Below are 16,071 nucleotides of genomic sequence, written 5' to 3' on the forward strand. Positions count from 1 at the left end.
ACAAATCCAAAGCATGCTGAATGGCGTCTTTCGCCAATTCAAACGCGCGCTGCTCCTGCTCTCCCCATTCAAACGCATTTTTCTTTCGTGTAACTTTGTACAATGGGGCCAAAATCTGAGACAAATGGGGTATATGTTGTCTCCAATACCCGAAGAGTCCAATAAAACTCTGGGCTTCCTTCCGATTTCGCGGTACTGCAAATTCCTTAATCTTTTGTTTCACTTTTGGCAACACTTCTCTGTGTCCCTGATTCCACTGAATGCCCAAAAATTTCACGCTCTGAGACGGTCCCTGCACTTTCTCGGGGTTAATCTCCCACCCTTGATTCTGCAAATGTTCCACCACCCTGTCTAGCTGAATTTGCACCTGTTCTTGCGTCTCTCCCTGCATCATCACGTCATCTATATAGTAAGAAATTTGCACTCCAGGAACCACTGGTACTTCATCCAAATGCTCTGCCACCAGCCGGTGGCAGATAGTGGGGCTATGTAAATACCCCATGGGTAATCTACAGAAGGTGTACTGACGCCCCGCCCATTGGAATGCCAGCTGAGGCTGGCTCTCAGTAGCTATTGGTATCGTAAAGAAGGCATTGGCAATGTCAATGGTTGCATACCAAGTCCCACTGTGTTTCTGTATGTTCTCAATCAAGGTAATGGTGTCTGGGACCGCTGCAGTCAGAGGAGGTGTATGTTTATTCAATTGACGATAATCAATGCAAATCCTCCAACTGTTATCACTTTTACGAACAGGCCAGAGGGCATTATTCCACGCAGTGGTGATGGGAACTATTACCCCGGCCTCTAGTAAATCATGTATAGTCTGGCTAATCTCCTCATGTCCTCCCGGTATTCTGTACTGTTTCATTTGAATCACCTTAGTAGCTTGGGGAAGTGTTAACGGAGGAATCTTCAACAGCCCCACCCTTGCGGCGGCTATTGATATAAATCTTTTGGAACCAAATTGATAACATCCATCTTCCAAATATAGGGTCATCTCTTTCAAAATGTCAATTCCAATAATGTATTCGGGAATGGGCACAATTAGGACAGTGTATTCTCTCTTTGGAAGTGCCCCTATTTTCATGGGAACCACTATCTGCACTGCCGGGGTTTCTTTTCCGCCCAATCCCGTAATGGTGAAGTACTGTCCCCTGAATTTTCTTGGATTACCATGAATCAAAGTGGCCTCCGCTCCGGTGTCAACGAGGGCTCGAACTTTTTTAACATTTCCACGTTTCCAATAAATTTCTACTTTGACATGAGGTCTGTTATCTTTGCGAGCCCATCCCTGCACCGGAGTTTGGCCTGTTTCCTAATCTATTTTCACTCTGCGCACATCAGAGTCTGCCCAAGTCAAATCTGGATACAGTTTGCGGTAATTCTCAGGGAACTCCTCCTCCCTGTCTCTGCTTCGCAACCTCTCTGAGCTTACCAGCTCCCTCTCCCGCTCTCTTCCTCGAGTTTTCCCAGAACCTGTCAGTTCCCGGTCTCTCTCCCTGCTCCGGGTTCCCTCTGCGCTTCGGTGCTCTTCCTCCCAATTTCCGTCCTCTGGGGATCTCTCTCTACTGTGGGGTTTTCTCCCTCTCTCTCCCTTTTCACCCTCATGCTCCTCCCCTCCTGCCTTTCTCTGGTTCACCACTTTGTTATCCTTCTTGTTCCCTTTCCTACTCCCCTCCTTTTTATCCAAACCGCGTTTGCGGTACATTTCCCACAGGTCCTTGGTGCTTATCCCATCGATTTCATTCCTGGTCACCCCATCTCGCATCAAGGCCTGAAACATGTCTCGCCTTGTCACCCTGTTGTTATCAGTACGATTCTCAGACCGTGAATTCCTCTCTGGCTTAGCCCATTCTCCTAAATCACTTAACTCACGCACCGCTTCTACCACCTGAGACAATGGGTTACCCGTCTGATTAATTAACAAAGTCATGATGACATGCTTATATGCAGGAGGAGCGGCCCTAATCAGCCGGTTTCGCACAGACACACTTAAAATTCCATTCATCAAATCATGGGCATTACCCATAAAGATAGCTGTTTTCATCCCTTCTTCCTTCAATCTCTGCACTGCATCTCTCAAAGTATACCAAGGTTTATCATTAGGCGGACAGTCTGACTCTGTCGGATACTTCTGAGCACACCCTTGCGCAGCTAGCTCTAACAAATTGGTCATGGGACCATTCCCTGGATAGGTTCTAAACTCATTTTGAATAACCGGGTCTGTACTTAACATACAAAGCCTCGGGCGTCGCCGTGATCCAATTGGACCCCCTGGCCCCCCATATCGTGCACCCGCACCAACCACGTAAGCAATGTTTCCCCAGACCTCTGTCGAAATCTGTCTATCACATCACTTAGTTCTTGCTGTGTATAATCCTCCAGGGCATCCAACATCACCCCTCCAGGATTAGCTGGGCTATGCTGTAACTTTCGCCGATATATGGGCTGCGCACGGACAACATTCCTGCGCTCTGTCTTCTCCTGTCTAACATCTTGGCAGTCATCGCCCCCGGACCCATCTGAAAAATCAGATGTATCCCAGATGTTTCCATCCCAAAATTCAGGGTCAAAGGCTAATCCTGCCTGAGAGATAGCTAAATGCACCTTCTTTTTATTAACTTTCCCTCTTCGTTTCTTGTGTTTATATTTAGCTACGCTAACAGCCGTTCTCTCCGCAACCAGTTGGTACATTTCCAACTTATCACTTAATAATTTATTTTGACAAGCTAGCATGGTAGAGGAATTTCGGGCTTCTACTAACTCCTTCTCCAGCTGCTCGTGGTCTTTTTGTAACTGTAAACATTTTTCATACAACTTTCGGTACGCAGAAAGCAAGATCCAGCCTCGCCTCCCCAACGCACAAATCTCCCTTCCCTTGTCAATTGAAACTTTCCGTAAACATATAAGAAGATCTTCAGGTTCCACATTCAACATACACGCATTCCAATTTTCACACAAACCAGCACAACGTGACCATTCCTGAGCTAAAAGTTTATATGGGGCGGTTTCCCACCCTGGTATTTCTATGTCTGGATTTGCTACATGAGAACCTGCTTTTGAGCTCGCTTTAATCTTATTAAGCATTTTCCCTTTTTTTTTTTTTCGAATCCTGCAAACGACTACGCCAATTTGTGCTGCTTTACTCTTCAGAATATCAAAACTATGCACTTCAGGATATTTTAAGGCACAATGTAAAGCAATCACTCTCAAACACCTTCGTAAGTAGAATAATCAAGTTTATTTAAGGGGCAAGTTCTCAGCTAGCAAAACTAAACCACACTAATATATATATATATACATCAGGAGAATAACATGAGAATAATGATAAAGATATAAGCACTCTGTGAATAATTGCAAGAGTAAGTGCATATAATACAAGCACACACAATATACCTCAATGCTCAATAGCATGAAAATGACTGCAAGAATAAGTGCATATTACGCGCGCACACACAATATACTTCAATGCTCAATAGCATGAAAATGACTGCAAGAATAAGTACATATTACGCGCGCACACACAATACACTTAATAAATTGAAAAGCTTCACCGAAAAGAGCGTCTGCATCCCTCCGCCGTACACAAAGCTGGGGAACCCAAATCAGCTGGCACAGGGAGCCTCTGTTCGGGACAATCAGTCCTCCTGGCGTTGCGTCCAACCCAGAAGAGAGTTCCTAAACCAGCCCATCCAGGCCCCCAACTTTTATAGTATCTACTAACGCCCAGGAGTCTTTTCTAGAAAAAGACCCCCTCCTTTACAAATTGTGCAATCGGCGGTACCTTGTTCACCCTTCGAGACGTCTCCTCAGAACGGGCCAAGTTCCCAGGAGAGGACTCCAAGGTGAAGCTTGCATTCCTCCTTGTGTACAGGCGCATCCCCCTGTTGTTCTAACTGATAGCTCGTGGAATGTAAATAGCTCCCTTCGTACCAGGCAGATGGAGCGAAGTTGAGCAGAAAAACACCCCACCCTTCAGCTTGCCGAAGCTTGTGGAAAAACACAGAACAGTGCCTTACGCACCGAACCAGACTCGACAAAATGGAGTTGTGAACCAAAATGGAAGCGAAGGCCAATGAAAGCAGAGGCCAATGGTCCACACTCTGCACCACTGTTTACCTTGCACGTAGTGCTGCCACATGCACGTAGTGTATGTAGCAATACATACCTCCTGGCAGGTAAAGGTCTGGCGGAGTCGGGCAGCGTTTGATCATAGTACACCCTGCCTTTGGGGCTACCTAGGGCCTACCTTACGGGTGTCTGACATGTATGAAAAGGGACAGTTTTGGCCTGGCAAGTGGGTACACTTGCCAAGTCAAATTTACAGTTAAAACTGCACACACATACAGTGCAGTGGCAGGTCTGGGACATGATTACAGAGCTAAGTATGTGGGTGGCACAACCAGTGCTGCAGGCCCACTGGTAGCATTTGATTTACAGGCCCGGGCACCTTTAGTGCACTGTACTAGGGACTTACTAACAAATCAAATATGCCAATCATGGATAAACCAATTACATACACATTTTATAAAGGAGCACTTGCACTTTAGCACTGGTTAGCAGTGGTAAAGTGCCAAGAGTAACAAAAGCAGCAAAGAGTCCAGCATCCATCAACAACAAAGGAACAGAGGCAAAAAGTTAAGGGAGACCATGCCAAGGATGAAAAGTCTAACACCGCACCTATCTAATTTCATATTATGTTTAACAATAAGTCTTTCATCTCATCTGTGACATAAGAAGCATACAAAGCTCAAATAATGAAATGCAAATGGCAGGTATCAGAACATAAAGAAAAGAGATAAGGGTGAATAAGGTAATTTGTCTGGGTGATATGAAACCCTAGAGGAGGAAGGCCAAAGAACTAAAGCTGTCGTCATTTGAAATAAACAAGTGCTTGAAAGAAAGGCTGTTGAGGCAACTTTAAATTGACACTGGTCTTGACTTACTGCTATGCCTTAGGTACCCTTAAATGAACAAAGGATTAGTAGACAACTGTATCGATAACACAACTGTATCTTTCAATGAGCCAAGACGTTTACAGTGTACAAGCCATGTATATGAGGCCAAATACACCACACGTAATGCAACATATTAGCCAAGAGGTTCCTTTCATATTCTTATTCTTTTTATAATAACCTTTATTCACATCGCTACTTGTCCTTTTTTTTTGCAATCCTGTTCTTTGTTTATTAATTTTGTCATCATTCCAGCCACCTTTTCTATCCTGCAGCTCTTGCCATAATTTCATCATAATTGCACAATACTATCATTTTCAATTTAGCACCTTTACTGAGAGCACTATGGAAACAATTTAAAAAACCTAAACTAATTGTGTTAACATACTGACAGACGCCCATTGTGGTGCCACAGGACAAGCAGGGGTTTCTGGGCACAACCGTGAAGGTTGAGGCCTTTTACTCCTGATATCCTAGGGCTAAATCTGCTTTAGATCTTGAAAAGCTGGACCAAGAACCCTTCTAGCACTTGACTCTCAGTAATAGCATGGTTTGAGCAATCTAAGGCCCCCTAGATACAGGGTGTGAACACAGGCTCACAACTCAAAATACATGAAGCAACAGTAATAAATTATTGTCAAGCCAAATACTCATTTTTTAATGAAAAAAAGTATTTTATTTTACCGCTATAAACACAAAAGGAAATACGATATTCACAAACACTTTTCATATTACCCCTGAGGTCAGGCTGTAGTACTTCCTAGGCAGCTCCCTGTGTTCCAATCACTCCTCTCTCTAGCGATAGTGGTCATTCGCCATTCACTGTAGGCAACATCAAGGGTAAGCCTCAGTGGAAATTGCAAGAGTTCACCTCCAACTCTGTCTTAAACTCTGTCTTAAAGTCAAAAGTGTTCCAGCACTGAACATTTATCTAGGAGGAAAGTTTCCCTGAGAAATCAGTCTTACCTGTACCTGCAGAATTTTAGTGGCCAAAGTTCCTGAGCACGTCCCCCAAACCCTTACAGGAGTGGCAGTGGTTGGTTCAGGAGAGTTTACTGCATATGGCCTAGGTGGGCTGTTCTTGTTCGTTCTCGAGCTTGACACATGAAGTTGTGAAACCACAGTGTCCAAAGGTTCTTTTTGGCTCCTCCTGTCACGTAGGCCCTCATGAGACTACTGGATTTCGAGCCGCAATACCATCCACAGTGTGGGGGACTGAGTCTGATCCACTGTGGATGACACTTGTCGCTCCAAATCCGGGCTTTGCTCCGGCTAACTAGCAGTGCCTCATCTTTCCCAAGAGGGAGAGATGATTGGGCAGCTGAGTGCATGACATATGGGTACTTCTCAGTCGTGGTCACTCAAGTCACACCCGGTTCTCCCATACACAGTGCGGTCTCATATATAAATGACAATAAAGGCAGTATAAGTTTTAAAGATTGGTTTAATAAAATGACTGCACTTTGGATAGCAAAGCGTGAGCTGCAATAACCAGAACTACACAACACAACAATATTAAAATAGTGACGATGAGAGTGAAGCATAAGAATAATGCTATCATAGTGCCACTAAAATCGATGGACTATTCCCTATCTAAATCATATTTTGAGCACAGCATGTTAAGCTCTAATCCTGCCTTTCAGGTTCCCCCGGGAGGACATCAACCCTCATACCTGAGCAAAGGCCTGTGATTTGCGTCATCATCTGCAGCGGAGCATTCGGCATACAGTTGTGGTTCCCTGGCTGGGATCTCCCTCTTGACGTGTACTAGGACTAGAAAGTGTATTTATAACTAACACAGCAGATGTTCTAAGAAAATGTCCCTACGTAAGGATGTGTATTTTCTACGAATGTTGGAGACTAAACTTCTATCACGTTTACCGGCAATATACCAGACTGTAGCCTTGACTGAAGCACAGGTTGATCAAGAATGCATTGTTTGAGAACACAGTGCTGAACTAAGCAAAACAGTTTGATAGAAGAAATTAAAACAAGACCGTAAAACTGGTTATTGTAAAACTAACAGTGCGAAGCTGAATAAACTATATCTAGGTCAAGGTGCACAGCGGCCTAGTGTATTAAACTAACATGCATGGAGCTATACTTAAAATGGCTACTCAACACTCCAAGCTGGGCAAGTTCTCTGTTGTGTTTCTCGGTGTGTAGGGGTAAAAAAGTGCAAAGGTACTGATGCTGATCCTCTGCCATGGTGCAGGTCAGCAGAGGTCCCCACAACAGCCTTTCTCCTCTGATGATGATCCCAACCAAGTCACACTGCTTGCTTATTCCTGGTGACCCACTCTGGCATAGAGGGTCCCCACCTTTCTGTGGTACACAGGCTGTGACCTGATTGGCCCAGGAGATTCCTCCACAGAGGTACTTCCTGTCAAATGGGGTTGGTGGTTCCTCACTGTACACAGACAATGAAATGTTTGGCACAGCGATGATCACAGATCACTTCATGGTGGCCCCTCCTGGCACAGTTACTTACTGAACATGGGTGATGACCTATTCGGCAAAGCAATGATCTCTGCTCACTTTCTAGAGGTCCCTCCTGGTGTACAGGGGTAGCTGATCTTTTCCAGCCCATGGACAATGACACAATGTATGCAGTAGCCATCTCCTCATGTCTTGCTATGACATCCGCTTGATAGGATTCCCCACTAGGTCTGACTCCTTCACATGCTCTCCTCTTCCTGACAGAGCGCAGTTGCCTTGGCAGCAGGCAAATGCCAAGGGTGAAGTAAGCACACGGCAGTGGAACTTTAAATGAGTAAGTCTGTAGGCCTCACATCAGTAACACAGGTAAGAAGGATGTGTTCACTCATACTGATCACTAAACGGTATGCTGCCACCACTGCATTTGTGCTGCTTAACTCTTGGTAAAGGAGGAAGCCTTCCGCCCCTACGAGGGTAGCACTTTAGGCACCGCCTCCTCGTCTAATAAGACCACAAGCTGTGACAAACGCTAATGTCATGGTGCGCAGCATTGATCGTGTTTATTAATGACAACGTAGGGATCTCGACATCAGTGTAGTTGGGGCACTAAGGGCAGGGGTGCACGTTCACTACAATGCAGAGGACTTTTCTGTCCCAACTTATACCATGCCATAAAGATTGCTATCATATGAACCATTTGCTTGTTCAAATAAGAGCCCTGGGTGTGACAATCTTTTTGAGATATGAAATGATGACATGTACATCATTGTTGACGTGAGAGACTTGACATTATTGGCATGTGAAACATGTCTTTACAATACAAGAATCATTGATTGGCGCAACTGGAGCTGTGGTTTGGATGTAAGCATGGGGTAAAATTAAAGGTGTTCTTGACAAACCAGTATGCCTGAAAGGTTTTCTGGACAGGTCTTGCAGATTAACCCCTTCGCTGCCAGGCCTTTTCCCCCTCCTGTGCCGAGCCTTTTTTTGGCTATTTAGAGCAGTTCGCGCTTAGGTCCTCATAACTTTTTGTTCACATAAGCTACCCACGCCAAATTTGCGTCCTTTTTTTCCAACATCATAGGGATTCTAGAGGTACCCAGACTTTGTGGGTTCCCCAGAAGGAGGCCAAGAAATTAGCCAAAAAACAGTGAACATTTTGTTTTTTTCAAAAAAATGGGAAAAATGGGCTGCAGAAGAAGGCTTGTGGTTTTTTCCCTGAAAAGGGCATCAACAAAGGGTTTGCAATGATAAAATCACCAGCTTCCCAGCTTTCAGGCACAGGCAGACTTGAATCAGAAAACCCAATTTTTCAACACAATTTTGGCATTTTACTGGGACATACCCCATTTTTACGATTTTTTGTGCTTTTAGCCTCCTTCCAGTCAGTGACAGAAATGGGCATGAAACCAACGCTGGATCCCAGAAACCGCAACATTTCTGAAAAGTAGACAAAATTCTGAATTCAGCAAGGGGTAATTTGTGTAGATCCTACAAGGGTTTCCTACAGAAAATAACAACTGAAAAAGAAAAATATTGAAATTGAGGTGAAAAAAACATCAATTTTCTCTAAGTTTTACTCTGTAACTTTTTCCTGCAATGTCAGATTTTCGAAAGCAATATACCGTTACGTCTGCAGGACTCTTCTGGTTGCGGGGATATATAGGGCTTGTAGGTTCATCAAGAACTCTAGGTACCCAGAGCCAATAAATGACCTGCACCCTGCAGTGGGTTTTCATTCTATGCCGGGTATACAGCAATTCATTTGCTGAAATATAAAGAGTAAAAAATAGCTATCAAGAAAACCTTTGTATTTCCAAAATGGGCACAAGATAAGGTGTTGAGAAGCAGTGGTTATTTGCACATCTCTGAATTCCGGGGTGCCCATACTAGCATGTGAATTACAGGGCATTTCTCAAATAGACGTCTTTTTTACACACTGTCTTACATTTGGAAGGGAAAAATGTAGAGAAAGACAAGGGGCAATAACACTTGTTTTGCTATTCTATGTTCCCCCAAGTCTCCCGATAAAAATGATACCTCACTTGTGTGGGTAGGCCTAGCGCCCGCGACAGGATATGCCCCAAAACACAACGTGGACACATCACAGAAAACAGAGCTGTTTTTAGCAAAGTGACTACCTGTAGATTTTGGCCTCTAGCTCAGCCGCCACCTAGGGAAACCTACCAAACCTGTGCATTTATGACAACTAGAGACCTAGGGGAATCCAAGATGGGGTGACTTGTGTGGCTCGGACCAGGTTCTGTTACCCAGAATCCTTTGCAAACCTCAAAATTTGGCTAAAAAAACACATGTTCCTCACATTTCTGTGGCAGAAAGTTCTGGAATCTGAGAGGAGCCACAAATTTCCTTCCACCCATCGTTCCCCCACGTCTCCCGATAAAAATGATACCTCACTTGTGTGGGTAGGCCTAGCGCCCGCGACAGGAAACGCCCCAAAGCGCAACGTGGACACAGCCAAATTTTTGAAGGAAAACAGAGGTGTTTTTTGCAAAGTGCCTACCTGTAGATTTTGGCCTGTAGCTCAGCCGCCACCTAGGGAAACCTACCAAACCTGTGCCTTTCTGAAAACTAGAGACCTAGGGGAATCCAAGATGGGGTGACTTGTGTGGCTCGGACCAGGTTCTGTTACCCAGAATCCTTTGCAAACCTCAAAATTTGGCTAAAAAAACACATGTTCCTCACATTTCTGTGGCAGAAAGTTCTGGAATCTGAGAGGAGCCACAAATTTCCTTCCACCCAGCGTTCCCCCACGACTCCCGATAAAAATGATACCTCACTTGTGTGGGTAGGCCTAGCGCCCGCGACAGGAAATGCCCCAAAGCGCAACGTGGACACAGCCACATTTTTTAAGGAAAACAGAGGTGTTTTTTGCAAAGTGCCTACCTGTAGATTGTGGCCTGTAGCTCAGCCGCCACCTAGGGAAACCTACCAAACCTGTGCATTTCTGAAAACTAGAGACCTAGGGGAATCCAAGATGGGGTGACTTGTGTGGCTCGGACCAGGTTCTGTTACCCAGAATCCTTTGCAAATCTCAAAATTTGGCTAAAAAAACACATGTTCCTCACATTTCTGTGGCAGAAAGTTCTGGAATCTGAGAGGAGCCACAAATTTCCTTCCACCCAGCGTTCCCCCACATCTCCCGATAAAAATGATACCTCATTTGTGTGGGTAGGCCTAGCGCCGGCGACAGGAAACGCCCCAAAGCGCAACGTGGACACAGCCAAATGTTTGAAGGAAAACAGAGGTGTTTTTTGCAAAGTGCCTACCTGTAGATTTTGGCCTGGAGCTCAGCCGCCACCTAGGGAAACCTACCAAACCTGTGCATTTCTGAAAACTAGAGACCTAGGGGAATCCAAGATGGGGTGACTTGTGTGGCTCGGACCAGGTTCTGTTACCCAGAATTGTTTGCAAACCTCAAAATTTGGCTAAAAAAACACATGTTCCTCACATTTCTGTGGCAGAAAGTTCTGGAATCTGAGAGGAGCCACAAATTTCCTTCCACCCAGCGTTCCCCCACGTCTCCCGATAAAAATAATACCTCACTTGTGTGGGTAGGCCTAGCACCCGCGACAGGAAACGCCCCAAAGCGCAACGTGGACACAGCCAAATTTTGGAAGAAAAACAGAGGTGTTTTTTGCAAAGTGCCTACCTGTAGATTTTGGCCTGTAGCTCAGCCGCCACCTAGGGAAATGTGGCATTCTGTATATAGAACTTGCTTACGGAACCTGGCAACTGTCACTAGGAGATCCTAGTGATGGTAACCAAGGGATCTGGCAATTGGTGAGGAAGCAGAGGGAGAGAAGGCTTGTGTTGGATGGGGTGTTTTATTTGATCCTTAACTTAAATAAATGACTACAGATTTCATTATAAATGGTGTCACCCTTCATCATTTCATTGGCGACGAGGATGAAAGAACCTATTGGCATTTGTGATCCTAGTGAAGTCTCAACACCCCAACACCATTGCTAAGTTGTGTGAAGCTCACCTGTTTTGATGGACTTTGGCAGCTTTGGGCTGGGCAACAATTTGAGGTGGTATTAAATTAACGGCAACACCAGGAGGTGTGAATACTGCTCCGGAATACAACGGAATGTCTCTTGAATTACCGGTATTCGACACACAAATACTTCGGGGTGAGTCTCTGTGATTGTCCTCTGGTGGCCGCAAACAGAATCTACACTGTTGTGGCCCACGGATTAAGAAACAAGCCTGTGTGAGAAACACTGACTTGCGATTCCATGGGCATTTCAATTTACGGCCGCCATCTTACATCGGTGGTTTCAGTTCCACTGCTAGGCGCTGCGCTGGCTGTGGGGAAGTCTGCCATCCTCCACGGAACAGAGGAGCTGCGGAGAGCCAATTTTGTCAACGTGTGAGGCTTGTCAGCTATTCCGTTTCTCAACGGCGTCGGACTACGCGCACTTCTCTGTACACAGCTGCTTTGCTTCTATACAAGGTCGTTCGACGTTGCTTTCCTGGATTTCACAAGAAGTTTTTTTTTTTTTTTGAAGTACCAGAAGGTGGCGCAATTGCGCTAAGGAAAAGATTGAATTGTACCTACTAGTGCTGGAACTGTAATTTTGAAAACTGTGCTGGAGTGTTGTGTTCCTTTATGAATGAATATATTTCTGCACAAGACAGTAATGCACTAAATACTAATTCAATGATTAATACTATTTGCATGTTTGAAAAAAAAATATTGATTCATTGTTAATAATATCTTTCACCATGCAGAATGTAACCTGTCCCCCATTTTTTTTATCTTCTCCTGGTGAGCCACAGATTCCCTGGAAAAAGTGGAAAGTTGTATTTGCGCATTATGCAAGGGTTTGTGGCACTTCATTGAGTGCTGAGCGCAAGATGTCACTTTTGTTACACTGTTTAGGGGCGGAGGGCCAGGAGGTTTTTGAAAATCTTCCAGAACTTTCCGTTGATGATGCGAGTGAGCTCAATGATTTTGAGATTTGTATCAAAAAACTAGATTTGCATTATTTACCTAAAGTTTCCACAGTTCTAGAAAGGTATCACTTTGGCAAAAGAGTTCAACAGCCAGGTGAATCTGTAGAGGAATACATCACAGTTCTCAGGAAATTGGCGTCATCGTGTAGTTTTGGTAGTAATAAAGAGGAAAGGTTAAGAGACCAGTTTATGTTGGGCTGTAGTATTGAAAAAGCAAGAGAATCATTTTGGAATAAAGATAATCCTTCTTTTAGTGAAGTGATTGTGATTGCTAAAATGCATGAACATAGTTCAGCTTGTGTCGAGGAAATTAGGAAGACTAATTTTACTGAAAGAGAGTGTGATGTACATCTTGTTAGTCATAAGAAGAACTCACAAGAGAGGATGAAATCTCAGAGAATGGTCAAGGAAAGTTCAGAAGTCAATAAGGAGAAAGGACATTTCCAGGGAAGGTGTTATAGGTGTGGAGAACTTGGTCATTATGCTAACTTTAAAGGCTGTGTTGGTTGGAAAGCTTCTTGCAAAAAGTGTGGCAAGAAAGGACATGTTACTTCCTGTTGTAGGAGTGTAGACATAAAGAAAAAGAGGGTTCAGGAAATAAGTTTAGAAGATGATGATTTTCATGAAGAATTTGTTTTACAGGTCAAAAAAGGTAACGGTGGTCCAAAAGAGTCGGTACAAATTGAGGGAGTAAATATTCCAATGTTGTTTGATTCGGGAGCAAAAATTACACTTATTCCAAGAGTTCTATTTGAAAAACATCTCAGAGCTTCAGTGAGGCTTTTCAAGCCTGACATTTCACCTAAAGGGTATGGTGGAAGACCTATTAAGTTAATAGGTTACTTTATTGGCTCAATCCAATTCAAAGATAGGGTTATAGTTGGTAAGGTCTATGTTTCCATGAGAGGTGATTCTCTTATTAGTTGGTTTCACCAGAGAGATCTAAAGGTGTATCTTGACCCCAATGAATCTCCATCTGTAAGATTGAAAAATGATGTGTGCATTGATTCGGTGGAACAAAATGGGTGTTTCAACGTTATCAGTCTGAGACCATCATATGAACAAGAATTTCCACATCTGTTTCAAAACAGACTTGGATGTATGAGAGGTTATATACATAAAATTAAGATGAAGAAAGGTACCATACCTGTGGTCAGCAAAGTAAGAAGTGTACCTTTAATGGTCAAGGAGAAAATGAAATTGGAAATAGATAAACTTTTGCAGGATGGCATTATCAAAGAAGTGGAAGCCACTGAGTGGTTGGCCCCAGTGGTCATGGCGGTCAAGGCCAATGGCGAACCTAGACTTTGCATTGATTTGAGAGAATTGAATAAGTGTATTGTGGTGGATCATTATCCCTTGCCGAACATTAATGAAATGTTATCTTTATTAGGAAATGCAAATTGTTTCTCTTCTATAGATTTAACATCTGCCTACCACCAGATCACTTTACATGAAGACTCTCAGGATTTGACGGCATTCATCACCCCTTTTGGCAGTTATAAGTTTGTTCGTATGCCATTTGGCCTGGCTTCGGCTGCAGCTGTTTTTCAACGTGCCATGGAAAGACTGCTAGAAGGACTGCAAGGTATCAAAGTATACCAAGATGACATTCTTGTATATGGTAGAGATGAGAAAGAATACAATGAGAGAGTACGCCGAGTTCTCCAGAGACTTGAAAAGAGTGGTTTGACCTTAAAGGTGGTAAAATGCAAATTTAATCTTCATGAAATTGATTATCTTGGTCACAAAATTTCTTCAAGGGTATTGAACCCAAAAAGGAATTGGTTGATACCATTGTTAATTTTTCCAGCCCTTCCTCAAAAGATAAGGTAGTGAGATTTCTTGGCATGGCTGAGTTCTACAGTAAATTTGTGGATCATTTTGCAGATAAGACTGTTTGTATGAGAGAGTTAGTGAAGAAAGGTGTCACTTTTGACTGGAGTGATGAGTGTGAAAAGGAATTTGTCTCATTAAAACATAGTTTGAAATCTGCTGCTAGCTTAAATAGTTTTGAACCGGGACAGCATACAGTAATAATGTCGGATGCTAGCGCCAAAGGTCTTGGGGCTGTCTTGATACAAACACATGGTGGTGTCGAAAGGACAATACTTTTTTTATCAAGGTCCTTGAAAGGAGCAGAATTAAACTATTCTGTTATAGAAAAGGAGGCGTTGGCTGTATTTTGGGCAGTGAACAAACTAAGGAAATTTGTTTGGGGTAGCAATTTCATGGTAAAAACGGACCATAAACCATTAAAACAAATCTTGGAAAAAAAAGGGTTAGATGCTGTTTCTGGTAGAATCAGAAAATGGGTAGTAGCCATGCAGGAATTTACGTTTGGTGTTCAGTACATACCTGGGATTGAAAACAACCTTGCAGACTGTTGTTCGAGGTTGGTAAATGACGATATGGAGTCTGATGATATCTCCATGGATTGTAGAGACGACTTTGATGTGTGCATGATCAGGGATGGTATAATTAAAGAAAGTGACTGGATATTGGAGTTGTTAGATGATGAAGTTGTACAGAAAGTTATTAACAAAGTCAGAGGTGGTTGGGATGGTACCGAGAAGAATGATCAACAGTTATGCGGTTTTTGGAGAGTCAGAGATTAATTATCAACTCAGGGTGATTTTTTATTGAGGGGAACAAGGCTTATTCCTCCAAAGAAGTTGAGAGATGAATTAATCTCCATGGCTCATGAGAGTCATCCTGGTATTTCCAAAACAAAAGAGAGGTTAAGACTCATGTACTGGTGGCCAGGTATGGATTTATCAATTGAAAGATGTGTTAGGGAGTGTGTGGAGTGTTCCAATGCGGACAAGACTTTAACTTGTAGAACTCAACCCTTGAAAGTGAGGGAGCTACCGAAAGAACCTTGGCAAGAAATTTCGTTGGACATTTTGGGTCCGATTAGATATTCTGGCTCTGATAAATATATTATTGTATTGATGGATATGTATTCAAGGTGGCCCGAATTCAAAATCACTACCTCTGTTGAGACACGCGATGTAATAAGTTTTCTTAATGACATTTTCGATAGAGAAGGGTTTCCTTTCTCTATTCTGACTGACAATGGTGTACAATTGGTCTCACAAGACATGGAACGCTTCTTGAGTGAAAGAGGCATTAAACATAAGAAAACGTCTCTTTATCATCCCGAAACCAATGGAATGGTAGAGAGGTTAAATAGAGTGTTAAAAGAAACCATTCAATTGGCTTTGGCGAATAATAAATGTTGGAAAGAGGAAGTGTCATGTAAAATCAGGATTTATCGGTTGACCCCTCATTCTGTTATAGGCATTTCACCTTTTGAGTTGTTCAGAAGGAGAAAACCAAACACATTGGTGTGCCCTTCATGGCTAAATAACAAGGTGGGTTCGAAATCTGAAACGGTATGTAATGATAAGCTGAAATGTTTAAAAGAAACAAAAAATATTTCTGACAGGAAGATTAGATTCGATAAGCGCAGAGCAGTCAAGAAAGTGGTGATTCAAGTAGGTGATCTTGTCAAGGTAAAGAATCCTCGGTTTGGTCTTTCAAAAGAACATTCAAAATTCTCTAGACCACTTGTAGTTAAGAAAGTTCTGGGTAATGCTGTAAGAACTGAGGATCACAAAGTATGGAATGTTGGAAGAGTGGTCAAAGTGAATTCTGCTTGTGGGGAAGGTAAATCTGTGAGTGATGATGT

Source organism: Pleurodeles waltl, chromosome 1_1 (assembly GCF_031143425.1).
Source record: "Pleurodeles waltl isolate 20211129_DDA chromosome 1_1, aPleWal1.hap1.20221129, whole genome shotgun sequence".
Lineage (NCBI taxonomy): Eukaryota > Metazoa > Chordata > Amphibia > Caudata > Salamandridae > Pleurodeles > Pleurodeles waltl.